Source organism: Canis lupus, chromosome 1 (genome assembly GCF_048164855.1).
Source record: "Canis lupus baileyi chromosome 1, mCanLup2.hap1, whole genome shotgun sequence".
NCBI lineage: Eukaryota > Metazoa > Chordata > Mammalia > Carnivora > Canidae > Canis > Canis lupus.
In genome coordinates this window covers 8,660,056-8,683,036 of record NC_132838.1, presented here as the reverse complement: position 1 = coordinate 8,683,036, position 22,981 = coordinate 8,660,056, and the positions used below count along the sequence as shown (strand labels likewise).

General features: G+C 45.2%; 1 long non-coding RNA gene across 1 annotated transcript; it reads left to right on the top strand.

Moving 5' to 3' along the window:
• The first annotated feature begins 266 nt into the window (after window positions 1–266).
• LOC140611648 (uncharacterized) lies at window positions 267–22,481 on the top strand. The gene is made up of 6 exons (XR_012012762.1): window positions 267–3,675; window positions 13,883–14,064; window positions 14,371–14,492; window positions 19,199–19,326; window positions 20,747–20,815; window positions 21,257–22,481. It is a non-coding gene; the product is annotated as an uncharacterized lncRNA (long non-coding RNA).
• The last annotated feature ends 500 nt before the right edge of the window (window positions 22,482–22,981 follow it).

The following is a 22,981-nucleotide window of genomic DNA, read 5'->3' as shown; positions in this document are numbered from 1 at the left end:
TAAGGAGATTTCTAGGACTTTCTGAAAACTTTCAGGTCTCCCAATGAAGGTTTCCTTTGCTTGCTTATATATTTACTTATTTAAACTGTGTTAACATTCACCTAATACAAAACTTACCTTCTAAGCCATTTTTAAGTATACAGTTCAGTGGTGTTAATATATTCACATTTTTGTCCAACAGGTGATAAGGACCTTTTCATCTTGCAAAACTGAAACTCTATCCCTCTGCCCCATCAAGGCCTGGCTCTTTATGAACCTCAGATACTGTGAGGACCAGGGATGGAGGAGTAGGGCACAGCTACTAGGAGGAAGGAAGGGATTCAAGTGGTGCTAAAAAAAAAAAAAAAAAAGTGAATTTACATTCTTTGTGTGTGTGTGTGTGTGTGTGAATTTACATTCTAGTCAGTCTATTACATCAATTATTCTCTATGCAAAGCAAATTAATCTCATCCCACTGATTAATGTATCAACTGTTTTTTAAGAACTTTCCTTATTTTCCTTCCAGGCCAACGTTGTTGGTTTTTAAAAATCGAATTTCATATATGGGGGAAAGATCCACAGTGTGATCTGTGCTAGACAGCTTTGATTTTTTTAAAGCTTAAATCCTATATTTAAAAGGCCTTCTAAGAAATGTTAAAAAAAATATGAAATCTTGGTGCCTGATAAAGTCGAGTATTTTTAACTACATAGGAGAGAATGGTGTCAGGGAACGTGTGTGTGTTTATCCATGCACGTTTGTGAAGCAGGGGTGGGAGGCATATTCCTTTATTAGTAGGATCACTCCGGAGGTCAGAGTCTGGATGGCAGGTGTAACATGCAGTCTCTTCCCTCCAGAGCTCTATCTTAATTTTGGGACTTTGTGAAGGCAGTAGAGGGACCAATTGAGGATGATGCCACTCCATAATCCTGTACAGATCCTAACAGCCCCTTCTCCATATCCTTTTTAAGTAGACTCTGACAACAACATGTCTGAATTTTACCTCCATCTCTGCCGTTTACCACCTGTATGAGTTACATTGCCGTGTGATAAGTAACCCTTAGGCTTGGCAGCTAAAAAAATTCATTTATTTTATGGCAACTTCTGGGGGTCAGGAATGCCAGCTAAAAAATATTCATTTATTTTATCGCAACTTCTGGGGGTCAGGAATGCCAACACAGTGTAGATGGGTCCTCTACAATGAAGAGTCAGCGTGGGTTGTGGTCTAATCTGGAGGCTCAGCTGGAGAGAATCCACTTCTGCAGTTGGCAGGCCTCAAGTCCTTCACAGCCACTGTCTAGAGACATCAGTCCCTAGCCATGTGGGATTCCCAGTGGGCAGCTCACAGCCAGTAGTTGGCTTTCTCAGTATGAGTGAAAAAGATAGGAAGAACAAGAGAGGGCTAGTAGGGTAGAAGCCAGAGTCTTTTTGTAACCCAGTCTTGGAAGTGACATCCTATCACTTTTCCATATTTCATTTGTTAGAAGTGTGTTATTAGATCCAGCTTGTCAGCAGGAGGCATGAACAGCAGAAGGCTGGGGTCACTAGGAGCTGTCTCAGAGGCTCATGGGGTCAGTGGGCAAGTACTCTCTTCTCTCCATCACTAACATCTTTCAGATCAGCATTCTCTTGCATCAAATGATTAAAATAATGACTCTTACTTAGAAGGCTGTTGTGTGGATTCAAAAAGGTAGTAAGACACTTCGAGCTATACCTGGCATGTGATTAGGGCCCAATGAGGTTTTAACAGAATCTCCATTTGTAAAAGCAGAAGCCAATATCCCCTGAATTTAAGGGACTCCTCCAAAGTCCTACAACTCAGAAAGGATGGGGCTGCTGGGATATGAACCCAGGGCTGACTACTGGTTTACCCTGATCACAATGGAGGCTTTGATGTGGTTCCATTTCCAGATGTGTAACAGGTATTCAGTGATGTCTTCCTCCTTGACAATTGCCCATCAATGACTTCTGTGTTGATAAACCCATTGGCCGACTCTCACTGTTCGTTTAGTTTGGTTTTATTAGTATCATTTGATGCAATTGATCATCCTCTATGTAGGGAAATGCTGGGGATCTTTTCCTAAATTGGCGTTCCTACTATTTTCTCTCATCTGTTTGCCCTGTAACTATTGCAGTGCCTTTGTATCAGTTCTGGACTTTTTCCCTTTCTTCTCTGTACTCCTTCTTGCTATTATCAGCCGGTCTCACGGCTTTAAATATCTTTATAGAAGTGACTTCCAAGTTTGTATTTCTTGTCCGTTTCTGTCTCCTGATTTTTAGACTTACTTATCCAACTGTGCACTTGCAACTCTGTGTAGGTGACCTCTGCTTGTCTAACACATGTCTAAATCTTGTCATGTTCTAAATGAACTCTTGATCTTCCTTCTAGAAGCTTTCCGTGAATTCCAAGTTCAGATCCTTTTTTTCCTTCACAGCTCTTGGCACCTTCTCATGTTTTATGAATTTTACTTATTTCCCCTTATTTTTGTATTTTGTTTGGTTTTGCTACTGTCTGTGTCTGTCTTGTAGAATATAAGCTCCATGAGGGCAGACATTTTTTTTCCTGCCTTGAGCAATATTGAATCTTATTAAAGTAACTGAATATGGATGAACATATAACATAAGTCAATAAATATTTGTTAAGTGATGGAAATAAATTGAAAGGATGAGCTATAACGTTAGGAAAGTGGGATGGAGAAAGAAATGGATTCTTGTTCTAACTTTTGGCACATAATTGGGACCAGAAACTCCATGTCTCGTTTGTCACTCCACTTTCAAACAGTAACTCTGAACAGTATATGCTAATAGGCCAATGCAGACACGACAGTAGGCAGATGAGGAATAGAGTGTAGGGTGCATTTGTAGGGGAGTACCTCTGAGATCCAGGGTGGCGGAAAGAGCAACAAGGGAAAGGTAAGTCACACTGATAACTTCCATGAACAGTGGGGTGGGGAGGAAGTTGGGATTGGAGCAAGAAGTTATAAGAAAATGAGAAACAGATTGGTTTTTATTGATTTGAGAACTAGAATTATTGAATAAATGCACAGAACAACATGAAAAACAGGCTGCTTGGTATTGCTACTTTAAAAAGAAGAGTAAATTACTTCATTCAAAAAAAATGCTTTAAATATTGAAAAAAAATTCCAGCAAATTGAATAGAGCTTTTTTTCTTATTATTGTGAAAGGTCACAGCAGTTCTAATTCCAATGTCCAATTACCAGGCACCATCAGCAAGCAAAGTAGAATCAACTCAATTTCAATCTCAGGCATTTGCCTCACCTTTAACTAGCTTTGGTATGACTCACTGCAATTTTCTCATCAAAAAGCTAATTTTAGGAGCAAAATGTCAAGAAAAGATGAGAAAGAAGAGCCTGGTTTTGTGGAGCCTGGAAGGATTTTGAATTTGGGCTGCACTTGTAAGCTACCTGTCAAATCAGTCACCCACAGAAGCCTCTCTGATGTTTCTGCTGTGCTCTGAGGGAAAATAAAACCAGACAGAGGGACAAACATGTCTGTCCCAAACCCTAATCTCAAATGTAGAATGACATTCTGTTCCAGCTGGCCCCTAACTTGTGACTTGACCTGATGAAAAAAAATTTTTTTTTCAATTTTCACTATTAGGAGCAGACATGACATAATGAACATGTTGTATGATAGCTCCTTAACCGGCTGCAACTGTCCTGTAAGAAATACTCTTGGTAAGTGAAACCTATGTAAAGGGGGAAAAACAGATTTTCATCCTCTAGGCTGGTATTTTGGCTTTTCACTACAAAAGAAGAACCATTTGCTTATTTCTCTGAGTGATTATAATGAAACCATCAGCAAATTCTGTGACTAGTCCCCTCCAGCTCTGCATACAGGGGATCTCCCAAAGGCAATCCGTGTAAGCATTCTGGTGTCTCAGTGACATTCACACCCCGAACACACTCTGTGGGTGTGATCTCAGTCCCTCCTGCTGCAATTCTGGAAAGGCTCATCTTGTTGAACCAACTCAGAAATTACAGAAGAGTTATCCAATTACCTTGTGTAGTCTTGAAAAGTCAGGCTCCTAACGTTGGAAGCCACAGGCCTCAGTCTCTTGGTCTTCAGATCTTTAACCATGTTTGCTCTCATGTTTGATCCTATGTTTACAGGCTGCCCTTGCCTGTGTGGAAAGATATGAGCTGGTATCACAGTTATTTCTTTTGCTATACTATTGCAAGAAATTATTTTTTTTACTATTAGTCTATGGATGTACCAAAGGATGGCAATGAAATAAAATCCAAAAGTTTGATATTTCCCCTCCGCCAGTGTACAAACTTTATGGACTGTACAAAAGAGCAACAAATCCAGAGGTATGGAAAAGGCGACTCCTCTACCCTAAGTGAGGGCTCTGCAAGCAGGCCAGTCTGGCCAGGACACTTGACGGTGGCCACTGTGGGCCCAGCACCCTCTGAAGAATGAGCCCCCAGGCAGGAGGGCTCCTTATGACATGAGAGAGGAAGGAAAATCCTAGAAGAAGCATGGGCTGTGTTTCACTTCAGGTGGGTTAGCTCCTGTCTACCTGCACACCTTCACAGCTCAGGGTAGGGGTACCAGGGACCTGGGCTAAAGCTATACCCCTCAGATACCTCACCCAGGTATCTGCCTCATGCCTTCTGTAGCCCCTAACAGTGAGTTAGCCAGGTTGGACCACCAGGCCCTTTCAGTCAGTGACCCTGCCTGACCCAAAGTGAGTAGCTCCCCCAACACTGTATTTTAGCCATTGTGGGGGCTGCAGGCCCTCAGAACCCGCTGGGATCACTGTGGCTGGTCCTGGCCACATCAGAACAAAACCAAACCAGCACAAAATCAAACCCGAAACTTTTCTAGGTCTCAGAAATCAACCCTAAATGGTGGACATTGATGTTTCCAACCCGAGCATGGTTTGTCTCCTGAACTCAATTGTCCACCAAGGCAAACAGCCCCTGCACCCACAGTCATGGTGTTCCAGTCAGTGCAACAGTCCACCTGCCAGGACCCCATCCTGGCCTTAAACCCACACGGCCTCACTGGGGGATGCAGGGGGGCGGTGGCGGTAGTGGTGTCTGCTCAGTGGCAGGCCTAACTCTGCACCCTGCTCGGCCACCGGGCACAGACTGCCTGTCCCTGGTCATGAGCTCCACACCCCCATGGCCCTGGAGGCCCCAACCCATCCAGGGCGCATTCCCCACTAACAGGGGTCCCAGTCAGTTACCCCGCAGCCAGGCCAGCTGGTGGGGTGGCCCGGCCCGTGGAGGCCGCACAGCAACCGGCAGTGGTGGGTGCAACCCCATGGGGCCCCGGAGGGCTGTGGGGGCCTGCTCAGCCCGCCACCGAGCGCCAGGGAAGCCACCAGGGGCAGCGCCGGGCGGGGCTCGGGGCCTGAGGCTCCTGGTGCCCCGCAGACCACCTGGCCGGGGTGCTGGGCTGGCTGGGCTACACTCGCAGCCCCGCGTCCGGAGCCCCGCACCCGCAGATGCAGCCCTGCGCCCGCAGCCCCACACCCGAGCCCCGCACCCGAGTCCCGCACCTGGAGCCCCGAACCCGAGCCCTGCACCTGCACCCGGAGCCCTGTGCCCGCAGCCCCGCACCCGGAGCCCCACACCCGAGCTCCGCACCTGGAGCCCCGCACCTGCAGCCCCACACCCGCACCCAGAGCCCCGCACCTGCAGCCCCACACCCGCACCCAGAGCCCCACACCCGAAACCCCGCACCCAGAGCCCCGCACCTGCAGCCCCACACCCGCACCCAGAGCCCCGCACCCAGAGCCCCACGCCCAGAGCCCCGCACCTGCAGCCCCGCACCCGCACCCAGAACCCCGCACCCAGAGCCCCGCACCCGAGCCCTGCACCTGCAGTCCTGCACCCAGAGCCCCGCACCCCAGCCCCGCACCCCAGCCCCGCGCGGAGGCCCCGAGGAGGCCCCGAGGAGGCCCCGGCCCGGATTCATCCCCGGCTGCGCGCGGCACCCACCAGGACGCCGGGGGCTCAGGCGCTGTGGCCCGGCCCGGCCCCGCCTCCCGTCCCGCAGGGTGCGAGGCCTCGGCGTGGCGCCCGGGGCTGGGGTCGGGACCTGGCCGAGTCCCCGCCGGCCGCGCCTGCACTACCTCGAGCTCCGCGTCTCGCGCTCGGGCCGCCCCGCCGAGACCAGGCCCCGCGTGGGTGTCCGTGCGCGGCCCCCCTGCCCCCCCCCCCCGTGAGTTCTAGAGACTTCTCTGGCCGAGTCCTCCCGCCACGAAGGGCGCCCCAGCCCGGGGATCCCCCTTCTTGGGCCCAGGTGGCCGGTCCAAGTTGAAGGTCATGAACTTTCTTTTTTGCTCCTTTGAGGACAACAGAAGCAGCCCCGTCCCGGACACCTGCTGTTATTCTGGAGGACGTTCGCCCCTGCAAAAAAGCTAACACGCAAAGAATATAGCTTTTTACCAAGACATCAAATTTATAACCTCTCTCTCTCTCTCTTTTTTAACTTTGCCAGCTTCCTATTGTGATTGATCATTTTCTTTCTTTATTAAAGATATTTTAATTATTTATTCACGAGAGACACAGGCAGAGGGAGAAGCAGGCCCCCCATCGGGAGCCTGAGCGCGACGTGATCCTAGAACCCGGGGATCACCGCCTGGGCCACAGGCAGAGGCTCAACCACTGAGCCACGCAGGTGCCCATTTTCTTAAAGGGTTTGGGCGGTTTCATTTTGGAATGAAAGTTACATTGCCCAGTGTTTTCCCGATTTCATCATATAACATTCTGTTTCTGATGTGGCTTATGGCTGAGATACAAATGCCATGGTCCTGTTTCAAGGAGTTCTGGGTAAAGGAGTTCAGGATGACGTGTCCAGAACAGATCTATCCCTGGTGGAAGAAAGTCTGTAAGAATATCAAGTGATTTAGTTAGTTTCTCTCCCTGAATTCATTTGTTTTTCATAAATGCAAGGACAATTTGAATTAGAAATAAAGTAAAAAATGAGGAATATACGAGATGAATTAAAGATCAAAGAATTGGGGAAGTATTTGACAGAATTTAAGAGCTCAAGTGTGGATTTGCTCAGTGTGAAGGACTCACAGACATTGGCTGAAATTCTGCTTTGGTCGTACTTTTAGTTCTTTGTGAAGCAGAAGTCACAAAATCGCATCCGGTAGTCCTTCCTGCCCGCCCCCCCGGAATTAGATGTTTTCATAGATAAGTATCCTCCGGTAAACTAAGACCTGGGAGCTTCACTTACTGTCACCAGGTTAGTGAGTGACCATTTAGGGTGACCCCAGGCATGTGGCTACATGGCGTCCTTGCCGTCGGAACATCGACCTCTCCCTGCAGCTGACTGTAGTCATTATTTTATGTGTCTACCTGACTGGGCTATGGGATGCTCAGATAGCAGGTAAAGCACTGTTCCTGGGTGATGTTGTGAGAGATTAGCATTTGAATTAGTTGCCTGAGTAACGCAGGTGGGCATGGTTCAGGGGTTCAATCCTCATACAGAAGGTGGATCAAGGGGGAGATTCAGGCTCTTGACCTGAGCTGGGACATCCATCTTCCCCTGGACATCATCCTTCTTGCTTCTCAGGCCTTAGGACTAAGGCTAAATCACACCACTGCTTTCTTAGGTCTTCAGCTTGCAGAAAGCAGCTTGCAGAAAGACTTCTCAGCTTCCTTTCCCCCATGACTAATTTCTCTAACTCTATTTTTATTTTTTTTAAGATTTTATTTATTTATTCATGAGAGATACAGAGAGAAAGAAAGAGAGGCAGAGACAGAGGCAGAGGGAGAAGCAGACTCCATGCAAGGAGCCCAATGTGGGACTCGATCCAGGGACCTCGGGATCATGACCTGAGCTGATGCTCAACCACTGAGCCACCAGGCGTCCCTCTCTAACTCTACTTTTTATATATATCTGTGTAGATCGATTGGTTCTGTTTCTCGGGAGAACCCTAACACATGGGCAGTCTTCTGCTCGTGACAGAGGTGCTCTTGTCATCATTCTTCATGCTAATTAGGGCTCTCACATTGCCTCTTCTTTTAAAACACAGCAACTGGGAGGCCCAACAGCATTTCCAGGGCGATTGGGTGAATGAGCTTATGAGACCAAGCTGGCAAGAAAAGGCCAGCCATAGCCGTGAGTTGTGGCTAGATAGGCAAAAGGGGGAGGACAGTTTTAAAAATTGAGAATACAGAAACTCGATGCTACAATTGATAGTTTTGCCCATACATAGGTCTTGCACTATTGATCTATGTGACAAGTCATGTTTAAAGTGTCCAAATTTCTCATGATGGAAAAAGCTAGAGATAATTATTTTGTTGTTGTTGTCCTCAGGAAAGTTAAAAATGTGATTGAATGAGGCAGATTAATTTCATTTTTTTTCAATCTGCTCTTAATTGAAAATGACAGCTCCTTGCTATGGTGTGAGATATCCATTTAATAAATTGAAGGATTAGGGCAGCTTGTTTTTAGTATATTGTTCCTAGTTAACAAATTGGGAGATCCTGAGCATATTAACACGTGAACTTTATCCTGATGAATTTTCAGATAGTTGCCAAATGGTACTGAGAACGTATAAAGGAATAACGAATTCTCAGCTTGTTGTTTTGGGAAATTTTGTTTAAATGAATAGACACAGCTCAGGATGTCTATTATTAGCATACAAACACTGCCAGGTTCTTCTCTGAAAATGCCATCATTTGTAAAAGTTTAATGTTTTGATATGAAAATTCCACATTAAGTCTTCATCAGCATTAATAAATCACCAGGTATATGCATACTGGGGAAAGTATTGAAGAAATGCAGCAAATCAGAGTTCCAAGAGTTTGCTTCTTTTCATCCTTCTGGAAAACTCTTATGAAAAATATATTCAATGTAAAATGTTGCACACCGTGTGGTGCTTTTCAGTAACCCAGTATTTGTATCCTGTTACTTCATGTAATCCTTATGACAACACTGTATGTTTGGGAGGAAGAGAGTTTATAACATTTTACAGGTGAGGAAATGCAGATACACCAGCTTAAGTGGCTGGATCCATAGCACATGGGCAGGAGGTGAAAATTCAGGATTTGCATCCGGGTTTTTACGGACCCTGGGTGAGCGTCCTCTCTGTAACAGTAGGGGTCATGCTTTTCCACTTTTAATTATAAACTACTTACTTATTTATTTACTTACTTATTTATATAAAATATTCATAGTGTTGGGATGCCCATCGCTGCTGGGGATGTATGTTGCTGCTTATGTTATGACCATGACCCTGTGAAATGATGAACAGGAGATCCCGTGCACTGTTCTCTTGTCCCTCTGTCTCTGCTCAGGCTGTAGTAAATCATTGTGGGTTAGTAGCGATGCTCATCTTACCTTGGATGGTTTCTCAGTATTGAGTCTATGAAGAAAGGGAAATGGTAAAAACAATGTTACAGGCTGGTAAAGTTTCATTTCAGCGATGAGGCTCCTGCAAAAAATGAGAACGTTGCACTGTTTTCTTTTTCTTTCTCTCTTTTTAAGATTTTATTTAAGAGAGAGAGGGAGCACAAGTGGGCAGAGGGAGAGGGAGAAGCGATGGCAGACGCTTCACTGACTGAGCCACCCAGGTGGCTCCTGCACGTTGCTTTCTGGTGCTCCCATTCCCCAGGAATGAGCACTTTTGTGTGCATTCAGTCTTCATGGAGATGATTCTTTCCCTTTGAAAACAGCCCGGGTCTGTTATTTGAGCACTGGATTTGGGGACTGGCCTTCAGTTCTTTTGCTAGAAGCGTGGAGGCTCCTTTGGATCTGGCCAAGCCTCACACCAGGCAAGGGTAATTTGCCTTCCAATCACACCATAAACTCCAATAAGATCAGCCAAAGGAACAACGATCTCCCAAGGCACTAAAATTGTTACTTGGCTTGATGTACAGTCTGGGTCTTTGACGTTCTGCTCTGGTGATAATTTCTTTAGCTAATGAAGTTAGAGGTGTTAGCAGCATGCACGCACTTCTGTGACTTGGCCCCGTGACAGGACCAGGACTGGGACCCCGAAGAATGTCAGCATAAAAGATGGACCAGGGATCCGTGGGTGGCGCAGCGGTTTAGCGCCTGCCTTTGGCCCGGGGCGCGATCCTGGAGACCCGGGATCGAATCCCACGTCGGGCTCCCGGGGCATGGAGCCTGCTTCTCCCTCTGCCTGTGTCTCTGCCTCTCTCTCTCTCTCTCTCTGTGTGACTATCATGAATAAATTAAAAAAAAATTAAAGATGGACCAGTGCACTTGCCTGTGCTAGAGGGCGAAGTGCCGAGCGGCAGGAGGCTGTGCTTGTCTCTTAGTCTCTGATATGGCTCCTGTGGGGGAGGAAGCGCTTTCCCTCTCCCCTTCTAGGTTTGCTAGCTGGGTCTGTGAAATAAACTAAGGAAGGCAAATTAACACGAGAAAGGGTATAAAGATTTATTAATTTTTAATATTAAATACATGGGAAGTCACAGGAGAAAAAGTGGATACCCAAAAAAAGCATTGAGACTCGAGAGCTTATATGCCCTCTAATGAGGGAAGGGAGGGGGATGTAGTTAACTTAGGGGAAAGAAAATGATTTTTAGGGAAGGTGAATGGGCTCATCCTGCTGGGGAGGGGGGTTTTGATAACTGGGTTCCTTTGGGGAAATCTGTCTTTAGGCAGAGAAAGAGTTCCCAGAACATCTATGCTGCCCTCCATCCACTGTTCCTCGGGTGCCTGCAGCTCCAAGGAATCGCTGTCCCAGAGTGGGGTGTTGTAAGGAGGCGCGTCCTAAGCTCCTTCATTCACGTGAGAAATTAGCACACTCTTTGCCTGGGTTGGCCTCCCTCCATGCCGGCGGGGAGAGTCCAGTCTCAGGCCCAGGGCCCTGCGGCGGGAGGGGAGGAGGCTGGGACTGCAGGGGGTGAGAGCTGGGCAGGGGCAGCAGCGGTGGGGACAGCTCTGCCTCATCGTCTCGCCCTATCGTCCCCCGCAGCCCGTGGCCTCCAGACCCCCTTCCCTCAACGGCTGGGTGACCTGCTGTTAGCCGCAGGCTGCCGAGCTGCCCAGGTCTGTGTTCAGCTCTTCGCTCTCTGAAGGGGTGGCCAAGGGAAAACGGTAAAGTTCCTCTTTGCTTCTTTGAGCAAATCCAGAGGGATCTGTGTGGAAGTGACCCATGGGACGAACTCCCAGGGCAGGGGAAGGGGGCCGGATCCGGTGGTGGCAAGAGCAGAGTTATGAGGGCAGGCTGCATGGGGGTGGCAGGTGCTGCGTGTGTGGACTGTATTTCGTAGCGAGGGTAAGAGGCACTATTGGCAAGTTGATTCGTAATATATTTTTAGGAACTGATACCGCACCAACATGTAGGATTAATGACCAAAATCAGTGTTATGACATATTAGAACATATTTTAAAAGAAGTTGTTATGGTCCCATTTCTTGATACTACTTTTTAGTGGTGGTCATATTTTCCATAAAAAGAAACTTCTGTCTTTTCTTTTCTTTTCTTTCTTTTCTTTTTTTCTTTTCTTTTCTTTTCTTTTCTTTTCTTTTCTTTTCTTTTCTTTTCTTTTCTTTCTTTTCTTTCTTTTCTTTCTTTTCTTTTCTTTTTTCTCTTTTCTTTCTTTTTTTTCTTTTCTTTCTTTCTTTCTTTCTTTCTTTCTTTCCTTCTCTCTCTTTTTAAAAAATATTTTATTTATTTATTTGAGAGAGTGAGGGAGAGCACAAGCAGCAGGGAGAAGCAGAGGGAGAGGGAGAAGCAGACTCCCCCCTAAGCAGGGAGCCTGACTAGGATTCCATCCCAGGACCTTGGGATCATGACCAGAGCCTAAGGAAGATGCTTAACCAACTGAATATCCCTATTTTTGTGATTATAAAAGGAGTATATGCTTTTTATCAAGTACTTGAAAAATACAAATAAGTATAACACAGAAAACAACAATCACCCATAATTCCACAGAAAGGAGGTAACCATCATTAATACTTTGGAAATACTGTCTTTTGTTGTTTTTGAAACACACATTCATATGCGATATAATATTTGTGATGTGCCACATAGAGAGATTTTAGATTTTGTTTTTCATTAAGCAACTTCATTGAGATATAACTTGTATACCATAATCACCCTTTGCAAATATACAATTAAATTATTTTTAGTCAATGTAAATCTTATGCAACTTCTATTGTGAACTGTTTAAATCTTTTGCCCATTTGAAAAGTTGAATTGGGGATGCCTGGGTGGCTCAGTGGTTGAACATCTGTCTTTGGCTCAGGTCATGATCCTGGGGTCCTGGGATCGAGTCCCACATCGGGCTCCCCACGGGGAGCCTGCTTCTCCCTCTGCCTGTGTCTCTGCCTCTCTCTCTCTCTCTCATGAATAAATAAATAAAATCTTAAAAGAAAATAAAAAAAAGTTGAATTGTCTTCTTACTATTGAATTATGAGTTCTTTACCTGTTTTAGATGCAGTTCCTTTGTCAGGCATATGATTTGCAAGTTTGTGGCTTGCCTTTCATTTTCTTAGCACTATCGATTCAAGTGCAAGAGTTTTTAATTTTGATAAAGCACAGTTTCTTAATTTTTTTCCTTTATGATCATGCTTTTGGTGTTGTAGTTGAAAACTTTTTGCTCAGCCCAGGATCACTACAATTTTTCCTTATGTTTCCTTGTAGAGGTTTTATAGTTTTCTCCCTCACAATTATATGTATCCATTTTGAATTTTTATGAATGATGTATGATAAAGGTTTCAGGGATTGTTTTGTTTTGTTTGTTCATTTGCATGTGGATATTCAGTTGTCCCAGCACCAGCTGACCACTAATGTAAAATTTTATTTTTGGATTCTTGGTTCTCTTCCACTGATCCGTGGGCCTGTCCTTATGCTGGTACCACTTGTTTTGTTTACAATGACTTTATAAAATCATTGTGAAATTAGGTAGCATAAATCTTCCAGCTGTGTTCTTCTTTTTCAGAATTGCTTTGGCTGTTTTATTAGGTCCTTTGCATTATAAAAACATACATTTTAGGATCAGCTTGTGAATTTCTACGAAAAAGCATGCTTTGATTTAGATAGGGGTTTCACTAAATTTACTTTTTATTTTATCAGATCACTTCCCATGCTTTTATAATTCTGATGCTTTTAGCCAAAAATAGTTTTGGAGGCATTTCTGGTGGAAAGAAGGGAGTTGGGCTAGATTACTTTTCCGTTTTCCTTTTCATCTTGGAATTTACTAAATGTCTGCCCTACACTACACGTATATGCAGAGGGCTTTACTGTTGTGAAATCGGGGCCTATGAATCGGTCAGTTGCCAGAATCTGACTGAATTCTCCGTGGTGGGTCCTGGGGTCACAGGGGGAGGATGAGTAGCTGGGCAGTCCTGGAGCTGGCGGTCACATCGAGAGGCCAGTCAGTGCTGGGGCAGTCACTCCTTGCGCCTCCAAGAGTGAAGGCTGCCAAAGATAACTCAAGATGACATGCGTGTGCCACATTACGTGGCGGGCTGGCCAGGCAGCAGTTGCCGTCAGGAAGGCACCTGCCAGACTCCAGGTGTGAAAGAGCATCCCTGCCACTTCTGACAACAAGGTCTGTGGGTGGCAGTGCCCAGCCAGGTGCCCATGGGATGCTGTGCACACAGCTTAGGAATCGACTTTCCAGCGTCTTGTGGATCAAATGGTACACGGTGGGGTTTACAGCCCTCACTGCTGATGTTATAAGGTTAGAGGCAGTGACCTTGGGAGAGTTTACACTCAATTTAATTTTTATTGTTTCATGAAATGGGAATTGTTTTCTGCCAGTCAATAAAGCAGCGGGCATCCTGCTGTATAATGGATGTGGATAGGCTATTACTGTTTGTTATAGCTGTTTAACTGCAGGGCAGTCTTATTAGTGGGGATTTCGGAACTACAGGACTTTTGCCAGCCTCAGGGCTAATTCTTTATCCATGTCAGCATTAATGCTGTTACATATAACAGGTTATGGCCACTTCAGAAGGAGAGGAAAGTTCAAAGTCTCTGAAGTTTAAAAGGTACCAGAAAAGGGAAGAAGCTTGGAGAATCAGGGATCTGAGCAATCAGCAAGTTCAAGGGAGACATGTCTGAAATGTAAGCCAAGCAATCAAGTGTTCTGGGAAATGATGATGCAGCCAACCTAGCAGGTAAAAGAAGCATTATTGAGGAAATCAGCTAAATCACATAGGAGAAACTCAATGCTTAAGACGAAAATCACCATTAGTTTAGGGATGGAAAATGGTCATTTTCCCTCCATGTTATGAAAAAAAAAAAAAACACCCCACCAAACTATCTCAAATATTGCCAGGTCCCAATTACCCATCTAGACTGAGAAGAAGTCCTACTGAAGCTTATATGAAAGAGCAGATTATAAAAGGGAGCATCACTTGGCTTTGGGGGGCTGTAAAGCTTCCCCATTATACAGTGTGGTATAATCTGATTTTGCATTCTAGATCATGGGCCTCTCGCCACAGAGATGTTGGCCTCAGAAGCAATGGGGAGAAGGTGAGAGTTCCAGGCCATGTTGAATACGGGAAACAGAACACTCAGAGAACTGCTTTGACAGAAGTGACGTGTGGGTAAAGCCTGGTAATGGGAATGGACTGGAGGGGTGTGTGTGTGTGTGTGTGTGTGTGTGTGTGTATGTGAGAGAGAGAGAGAGAGAGAGAGAGAGAGAGAGAGGTATCTCCAGTTATTCTTTGTATATTTAAGTTGGGTCATGATAGTTGCTACAATGGATATTTTCATTTTTATAATGCTTTATAGTTTAAAAAACATGCTAACATATAACATCTGCAACTAGTTTGGGTGGGCCAGACTGATGACTTCTTGATGGGACCTCAGGAAGACCTAGGTGAGTAGGTCACACCCGTGGTCAAGTCCCACCCCTTTCTCACGCAACCAGCTCCCTCCCTGCACCCTCAATCCCTCTTGCCTTGTTCCATCTTTCCTTCCTCTGTAGCGCTCACCTTCTAGTATGCTACTTAATTTACTTATTTATTATGTTTGTTGTCTGTCTCTCCCCTACTACATGGGGAGGGCAAAAGTCTTCCTTTGTTTTATTCACTGATGTGTCTGAAGCAGTGTCTGGTATGTGGCCGTCAATTCATCATTGGTTGACTAAAAAAGCCAAATGGGAAAGGAAAGAAAGATTCTTAGCCAGAAAGGGAGGAAAAAAGAGCTCTCACGTCTTACTACTGAAGCAAGATGGTGGCACAGAGGGCAAGTGTTCCGGTGGCCCCAGATCTCTGATAAACCTGGGTCCTTCCCCGCCTGGTCCAGAGAGGTGTTTCTCTGAGCAGTGAGTCTTCTAGTTCATGTGTTACATCACATGCTAGGAACAAGTCCTGAGCTACTCCATCATTTGGTGAGCAACCCTGAGTGTTTACTTTTTTAAGAGCATGCAGCCATGAGGAACCCAAAGAGCGGGATCCAAGCAGAAGTAATCCGTCCATTCCTTTAAAGTGAGTTGCTAAAACCCAGTCACAACATTGATTTTAAACATGGCATTTGTCCTTATTTTCAAACCACTGTGCTATAATGAAGGACAGTTGGCCAAGTCTATATTTAAAATCTGTGGGCTTTAACTAATCTAAGGAAAGGTCCCCAAAAGGGGCAAGTGCAAAGTAGTCCTCCATACCAAATGGGGGTGCTTCTAGCAAGCTCTAACCATACAAGTGTGTTGGTTAATAAAAGACTCCATTTACTGTGAGAATAAGCATCCAAGCCACATAAATGCTAACTGCTTTCACTAAGACATTGAACTTTCAGCTCAGTGTTTTCTCCAAAGACGTTTGAATCACAGGAGCAGCCAGTGTTCAAATCCCACTGAATATGCAAAGGAAAGGGATCTTGAAGAACAACAGATGATGATTTCCTCATTTTAGAGATTAGGACACAGACTTAGTTTATTAGCTGCAGTCCCCAGAGAAACAAAGCAACAGGATATTTATATATGTATATATAAAATACACCTATATTTATAATAATGAATTATTATTTATTATGATATAATATCATAATGTATTTATTATAATATATAATTTTATTCTAAGGAATTGTTAAGCTGGAGACTGAGGAGAATGGACAGGATAGTCCCAGGCTGAGTCTGAGTCCTAGGGCAGGAGATGACCAATGTTCCAGCTCAAAAACAGGCCAGGGAGAGTAAATTCTCCATCACTCAGCCTTTCTGTTCTGTGCAGGCCCTCAATGGACAGGATTAGCGCCGCCCCCCCACCCATGGGAAAAGGAGAGCAATCTGCTTTACTGAGTCTACAGATTCAAATGCTAATCTCATCCCAAAATACCCTTCCAGGCATATGCAGAAATAATGTTTAACTGGATACCTGGGTAACCCCATGGCCCAGGTGAGATGACACGCCAAATTAATCATCAGACTCAGGAAGGTGATTGTGCGCAGTCCGCAGTGAGCCTGGTCAGAGCTTTGAGGCCCCGGACACCAAATTTTCAGTTCCCTGTGCTTCCCCTCTGCACCCTCACACCCTCAGAGCAATGCATGGAGAAGACGTACATCTCCTACATCTTATTATAATCCTCATGCATCTAATTAGTTCTAGCTTATGCACATTCAAATAATTAATTTCTAACAAATTTCTGCTGTGTCCTATAATTTTCCTCAAATGTGTAGAAAGAAGCTATATAATCTACATATTTAGAAGAATACTTTAACTACAAATTAGATTTTTCTCCCCGATAAAGGTAAATGGTTTATTACTGAAATTAAGATTTCTAATCAGTGCACTGTTAATCTGTGACTATGATGTAGAAGATGGTAGAGGTGTCATTGAAGGTCTCAAGTATCACTCAGTTTAGAAAGAAATAAGGAACTATTTCCTGGATTGAGATGGGGCAGAAAATAGGGTGTTTTCTGTTGCTTTCATCTTATCCCTTATTAGAAAAATCTTTGTTGGTTCTTTACACTAGCAGAATTATTTAACTCATGCATGTGTACATATCTATAATATAAATCACAAAGATATTAAAAGGCCATTTGAGTTTTTAGAATGTTCTAGAAATCGAAGAATTGGAGTATAGAATTATATCGAAGTAGGCAGGAGGGGCGCCTGGGTGGCACAGTCGGTTGAATGTGTGACTCGTGGTTTTGGCTCAGGTCATGATCTTAGGGTCATGGGACTGAGCTCCTCCATTAGGCTCTGTGCTCAGTGGGGGAGTCTGCTTGAGATTTTTCCTCTCCCTCTGCCCCTCCTCCAGCTCTCTCTCTCTCTCTCTCAAGTAAACAAATTTTTAAAAAAGTAGGAAAAAATAGGTGCAGCGTGTGCCCTGGGCTGGCCCCTGGTACTTTGGCTCACTGTGACAAATAGAGTTTATTCACCATTTTCTGAGGACGGCTCTATGCCAGCAGCTATAATGAAGGCATTAGGCCTGAGACCGGGGAATGTTAGGTGACTTGCCTGAGTCACACGAGCAGCAAGAGGCTGAGGCATGTCTCAGGTTTATCTGACGCCAGCTCTTTCGAGCCACCACCGTTTCAGCCATGCTCATGAAGGGTGATCATGCCACCTAGATTCTGGGAACCATTCAGGTTCTTGGCCCTACTTCCTTGACATTCTGGTCCAGCAGGATTGTAAAGAAGCCCAGCAATTGGTGTTTTTAATGGATACCCCAGGTGTTACTGAGGCAGGTGGACAGTGCACGCCCCTTTGAGGAACACTGCCCTGTCATATTGCCCCACATCTTGGGCTTCAGCGCCCCCAAGCTTCCAGGAGGAGGAGCTGGGTCCAGTAGTGCGGCTCACCCCTGTCTAGACTTCCATCGTCCTGAGCTTCATAAAGTAAGAAATACACCAGTGATTTCTGCCTTGGCGTTTGGAAAGCTGGGAAATGTTAGATCACACTCAGGGTTTGAACACCCACCATGATGGTTTGCTTCCTTGCTTTGTTCCTTGAGTCTCCTTTCTGGCAGTCAGGCCCAGGCCTCTTGGGGTGGTTACAAGGTCCCGTGATCCTCCTGTTTTGTAGCCCAACCTTCACCGTGAGAGCTTCTGGCTTCTCTGTTCCCCCAAATCCTGCCTAATTGTACTATGAGTATCCCAGGTCTTTCAAGCCCTCCTCCACACCCTAGTTGAGAAGAGTGAGTACTTATTCATCCTGCTTCTTTGCAACTTTGTACCTGCTGACTGGCATCTTCCCATTTCCCTCACCTCCCTGCCCCTGGTAATCACAGTTCCACTCTCTCCAACTATGAATTCAACTTTTGAAGATTCTCCATACAAGTGAGATCATGCAGCACTTGTCTTTCTGTGTCTGGCTTATTTCACTTAGCATCATGTCTTTAAAAAAAAAAAAAAGATTTGGTGTATTTATTCATGAGAGACAGAGAGAGAGAGAGAGAGAGAGAGAGAGGCAGAGACACAGGCAGAGGAAGAAGCAGGCTCCATGCAGGGAGCCCGATGTGGGACTTGATCCTGGGTCTCCGGGATCATGCCCTGGGCCAAAGGCAGACACTGAGACCGCTGAGGCACCCAGGTGTCCCAGCATCATGTCTTAAGGTTCATGCATGTTGTCACGAATGTCCAGCATGGGACCATAGGTAATGATACCGTATTGTGTGCTGGATGTTTGCTAAGAGAGTAGATTTCGAGCGCTATCCACATACACACACCCATCCACCTACCCACCCACCCACCCACCCACCCACACTCTCACACTCAAAAATAGGTAACTATGTGAGGAGATGGGTGTATTAATCCGCTTGCCTATCGTAATCATTTCCCCATGTGAATGTTTATCAAAACATCATGTTGTATTCCTTAGGTAAATACAATTTTTATTACAAAATGTGATAAGATTAAAAAGAGAAGGGAAACTTGATTCTTTTCATGCTTCTTCTCTGGGCATCCCGGCTTGTCCCATAGCAGGGGTCCCATGTCCAGAGGAGAGCTGCCCATGCCCCCACCTCCCCGGTGTTGGCCCTAAGGAGACATTTGACACTTTGCCGTCTCGCATCCGATGAATGCTAAGTGCGGGTGAGAATCTTGCTCTCCGCACCTTCCTCACAACTTCGGGGTCAGGACAGAGATCTCCAGGGTCTTTGGACTTCCCGCCAGCTGTGCAACCAGGTTGAATTCTTGCATCTCTTTGCTGTCTGGTCTCTTCCCCAGTCCACTTGTTTTCTTTCCTTTCCTGTCGCCTTTCTGCCACAGTCAAAGTCTCTTACAAATTTAATATTCAGACTCTTGACTTCAGTTAGGTCCCCCTGTACAACCCTAAATAATTACTCTTGCTTTTTCTCAATTGGTAGACATGGCAGCCGTTGCAAAGGGGTTTGTGTGTCGTCCAGGGACAGTAGTGTGCCAGAACCTGGCTCTTCCAAGCCATCAGGTGGCTGGTTACCAGTGACCACTCTCGCTGTCCGTGCTTTGTTACTGGGTAAGCCTTAGTTTGCCAACTCTGAGTCCTAACTTCCAGCTCAAAGTCCTGCATCCCAAAGAAATTCTCCTTCCTGATTTTCAAATTTCAAAACACATCTTCCTTGTAATAATTTTAAAGGTGAAGAAGATCTGAAAATAAATGGAAGACCATTCTTTTTATCTCATTCCACACACCAGATGAGATCATTGTTAGAAGTTTGATGTTTATCCTTTTCCAAGCATCTCCCATGCACATTGAAATATGTCAGTTTATAGATATTTACAAACGTGAAATCCCATCAGTTTTCCTAATGCATGTATTTGACTTCATTTTGATTGAAATAGTCATCTTTAACTTTTATCAAAATGCCTCCATCAGAGCAAACGCTTAATAAGGGGCACTAGTTATTACCATTATTACACTTTTTACGTGAAGAGACTGTATTGCAGCACATGTAAAACTGCTAAAAATCAAAAGAGTTAAAAGCTAGTTAAGGGAGGTTCTTCAAACTAGTGGTTCTTAACCCTGGCCACATACTGAGATCACCTCGGAACTCTAAAAACGCTTCATGCCTGCGTCTCACCTTCAATGATTCTGACTTAATTGATCTGACATGTGGCCAGGGGATTAGGAGTTTTAAACAGTTTCCAGGTGATTCTGTTGTACAGCCAAGACTGAGAACCTCCGTTCTAAACAAACATTAAGGATCATCAGTGTTAAAAAGCAAAATATAATTAGGAGCATCCCCTTGGAGAAGGACACCCATTCTTAATTAAAGACTTGAGAGTCACATGACTTCCATTCCTATGAGGTTTTCTTTTTTTTTTTTTTTTTTCCTATGAGGTTTTCTTAGAACACAAACCAGCAACCAACCCAAAGGAAACACCCTGGTGCTCTGAGAGTTTTTCCAGAGGCATCGTGTCAGTTGGCGATGGAGCAGGAACTCACCTGCAGCTCTGACACTAGTCCCTGCCTTTTCTGCTTCTCTGGCCATGTCAGGGTGGTGTGGGCCCTACCCCCTTTCCACGTGAGGGAGGGTGCTGAGCCTGGGCGGTGAAGAGCAGGGGGAGGCAGCGAGTGACTCCATCTGTTGTTAAGGTCAAATGGCGCACGGTGTGGTAGTAGATAAGGAAAAGGAAGAATTAGGATGGGGATGGGAGGAGGTTGCTGGGGTGGCTGTTCTGCCTCTCTAGGCACACAGTCACGAATGATGCCGATCCCAGATTCCAAGTTAAGGTCTTGCAGAGGCCATCTCTGCTCTAGCTGGCCCCATTACAGTGTGCACCACCTCCTCTCCCAAACCTGAGTGGCCTGAGCTGGTTGCCAGGCAGGCAGGCTCCAGCAGTGGGGGTGGATAGACAAAGGAGGGACCTCCAGGTTCCCTGGGTAGGGCAGCCCTTGGAGGGGCTCAGGTGGTTCAGTTCAGTTTTTTCCTCAGGTGCAGCTCAAAAGCAACTAAATACATTCAGCCAAAACTTGTAAAGACACTGAGTTGTACCCTCAGCAGGTAAGAGGCAGAACTTTCTGCGAATGATCAAGCACCTCGTTGTACATTTACTGCTGCTAATTGGGGGTTTGGACGGCAGGGGGCGGGGGACGCACTGCTTTCCGAATGCAGTGTGCACAAAATGCCGTTGATCTGACTTTGCTCCTGGACACTCTGTGGAAGCGCCAGCTTCCCTGAAAGCTCTCAAACTGGGAAGAAGCCTTTCATCATGAGCCACTCCCTAGTAGTTCAAAGGATGACTATGCTTTACAAGAGTCAGAATAAAGTAAAATGTTGGACATTGACAACCGTGATTTGGCGTGCATACCATGTGCATGGATAATTCATTTGTAAAATCTGTTTTACAGATTGAGACATTTTCTCCAGTTTTCCTTAAGAATTTTTATTGAAGTGTCGTCTAAATGATGTAAAATGAAACAGTGATTTGCCTTTTGTCTCCAGAGGGTTCTTGTGGAGGTGTCTGCATGTGCATTTCTGACTGAGAAGTCCCCCGAGACTCATGGAAGGTGTGCTGAACTTTGGTCTTTGGGAAATTGCACACCACCGACCGCTCTACATAGAAAAGGTTCTCTGAAGTAGTTTGTTATTGATGATAATTATAATATCATAAGCGTTGGTGACAGCGAAGCACTGGCCAGTCGGTGAGAGGTCCTGCCGATGAAAAGGAATCCACTCCCCGGTTGTAAGACTCAGATGGGGTTTGGCCAGACTCCAGGTGTGATTACAGGAGTCGATTCAGCTGGGGACCTGAATGAAGGAGCCGGTCAAGCTTCCTGCAGTCGAGTCAAAGTAGGGAATTCCCACATGCTCAGATTCAATTATGGAGGGGAGGCCTCCGCCAGCGCTGGGCCCGTTAGTACACTTTTGAGACTCCTTACCGACCGCAAATGCCTGCTGGCAGTTACAGTTGACAAACCAAGTAGGAGTTTCCTGCTCTGGAGAGAGCAGAGGCTTCTGCTGAGACCCGTCATTGGCAGAAGCCACTGGCAGTTGGGACTCCCCAGCTCCTGCACGATGCCAGAGGTTATCTGGCAGCAACTTAACGACCGTCAGGGCTGGGAGCCACTCTGCAATCCAATTTTCTCTCTTTTTGGACTGATTCAGGGATCCTGGGAAGTGTGATCTTAAGATGGTAGGAGTCCTTTGGAAAATCTCTTTGGCATATGATGCACCGACAAGTAGAAGAGAGGATGATTGTTTCAGTGCTACTCACACTGCACTGATAAGGATTTGAAAATAAAGACAGGATTACCGCTCTCAGGATTAATACAGGATTAATCTAGTTCCTTCTTCAATATCAAAGACACAAATGTCCTGAAGGAGAAGTTGATGTTCTCTTAAAAAAAATACACCTACTAATTCTATAGAATTCTAAATCTCATAAGGAGATCATCTTTTGTGAGCAGGATGATTTAGGAGAAATTCATTCCCTGATCAGCTTATGTTCCAGAATCATGTAAAGGGTTTTTTTGTTTGTTTGTTTATTTATTTTTTTGTTTTCTCTATTGCCGTTCATGGCAATGAGGCAGCACTCATTTAAGGAGTGCTGGATTCTGGTTGATGAACTGAATCAGAGTTTGGGAAGTAAGTTTCATGTTTACAACTTAGAGGCACCAGTGAAATACCAGCTTGGAAGTGTTATTAACACTGGTTATTAACCTTTGGAGAAAGAGAGCACATCAACATTTTATTAAACCTATTTTCTTTAATGTGGCTTTCTTATTTACTAATCATCACTCATCTTGTGCGTTTCACCTCAGGCAGAAGTTTTGGGGCACTTTGTGGCCATTCTCATCTTTCTCTCCCAATATGCAATCACCATTGATATTTAAGATGTTAATCTCGAGAGAGAAAGAGGAAAGAATGCCATTGTCCATAAACTCTATTAGTTTCGAAACAAACCTCTGGATGAAAAAGGGGATATTATCACATCAGGGCCATTCTTGATGAAGATGCTACCTAGAAATATGTAGGACCCCAGAGCCTGACATGCAGGGTCGGTAATAACGGAAGGCAGTAAGGAAGACAATGCATATACATGGGAGCAAACCAAGGAAAGCACTTCTGAGTGGAGTCATATGGGGTCACTGACAATATAAATGAACATGTAGGATTTCAAACTCTGGAACCAGATAGATCTGGCTTCAAATTCTGGTGCTGAGGTGT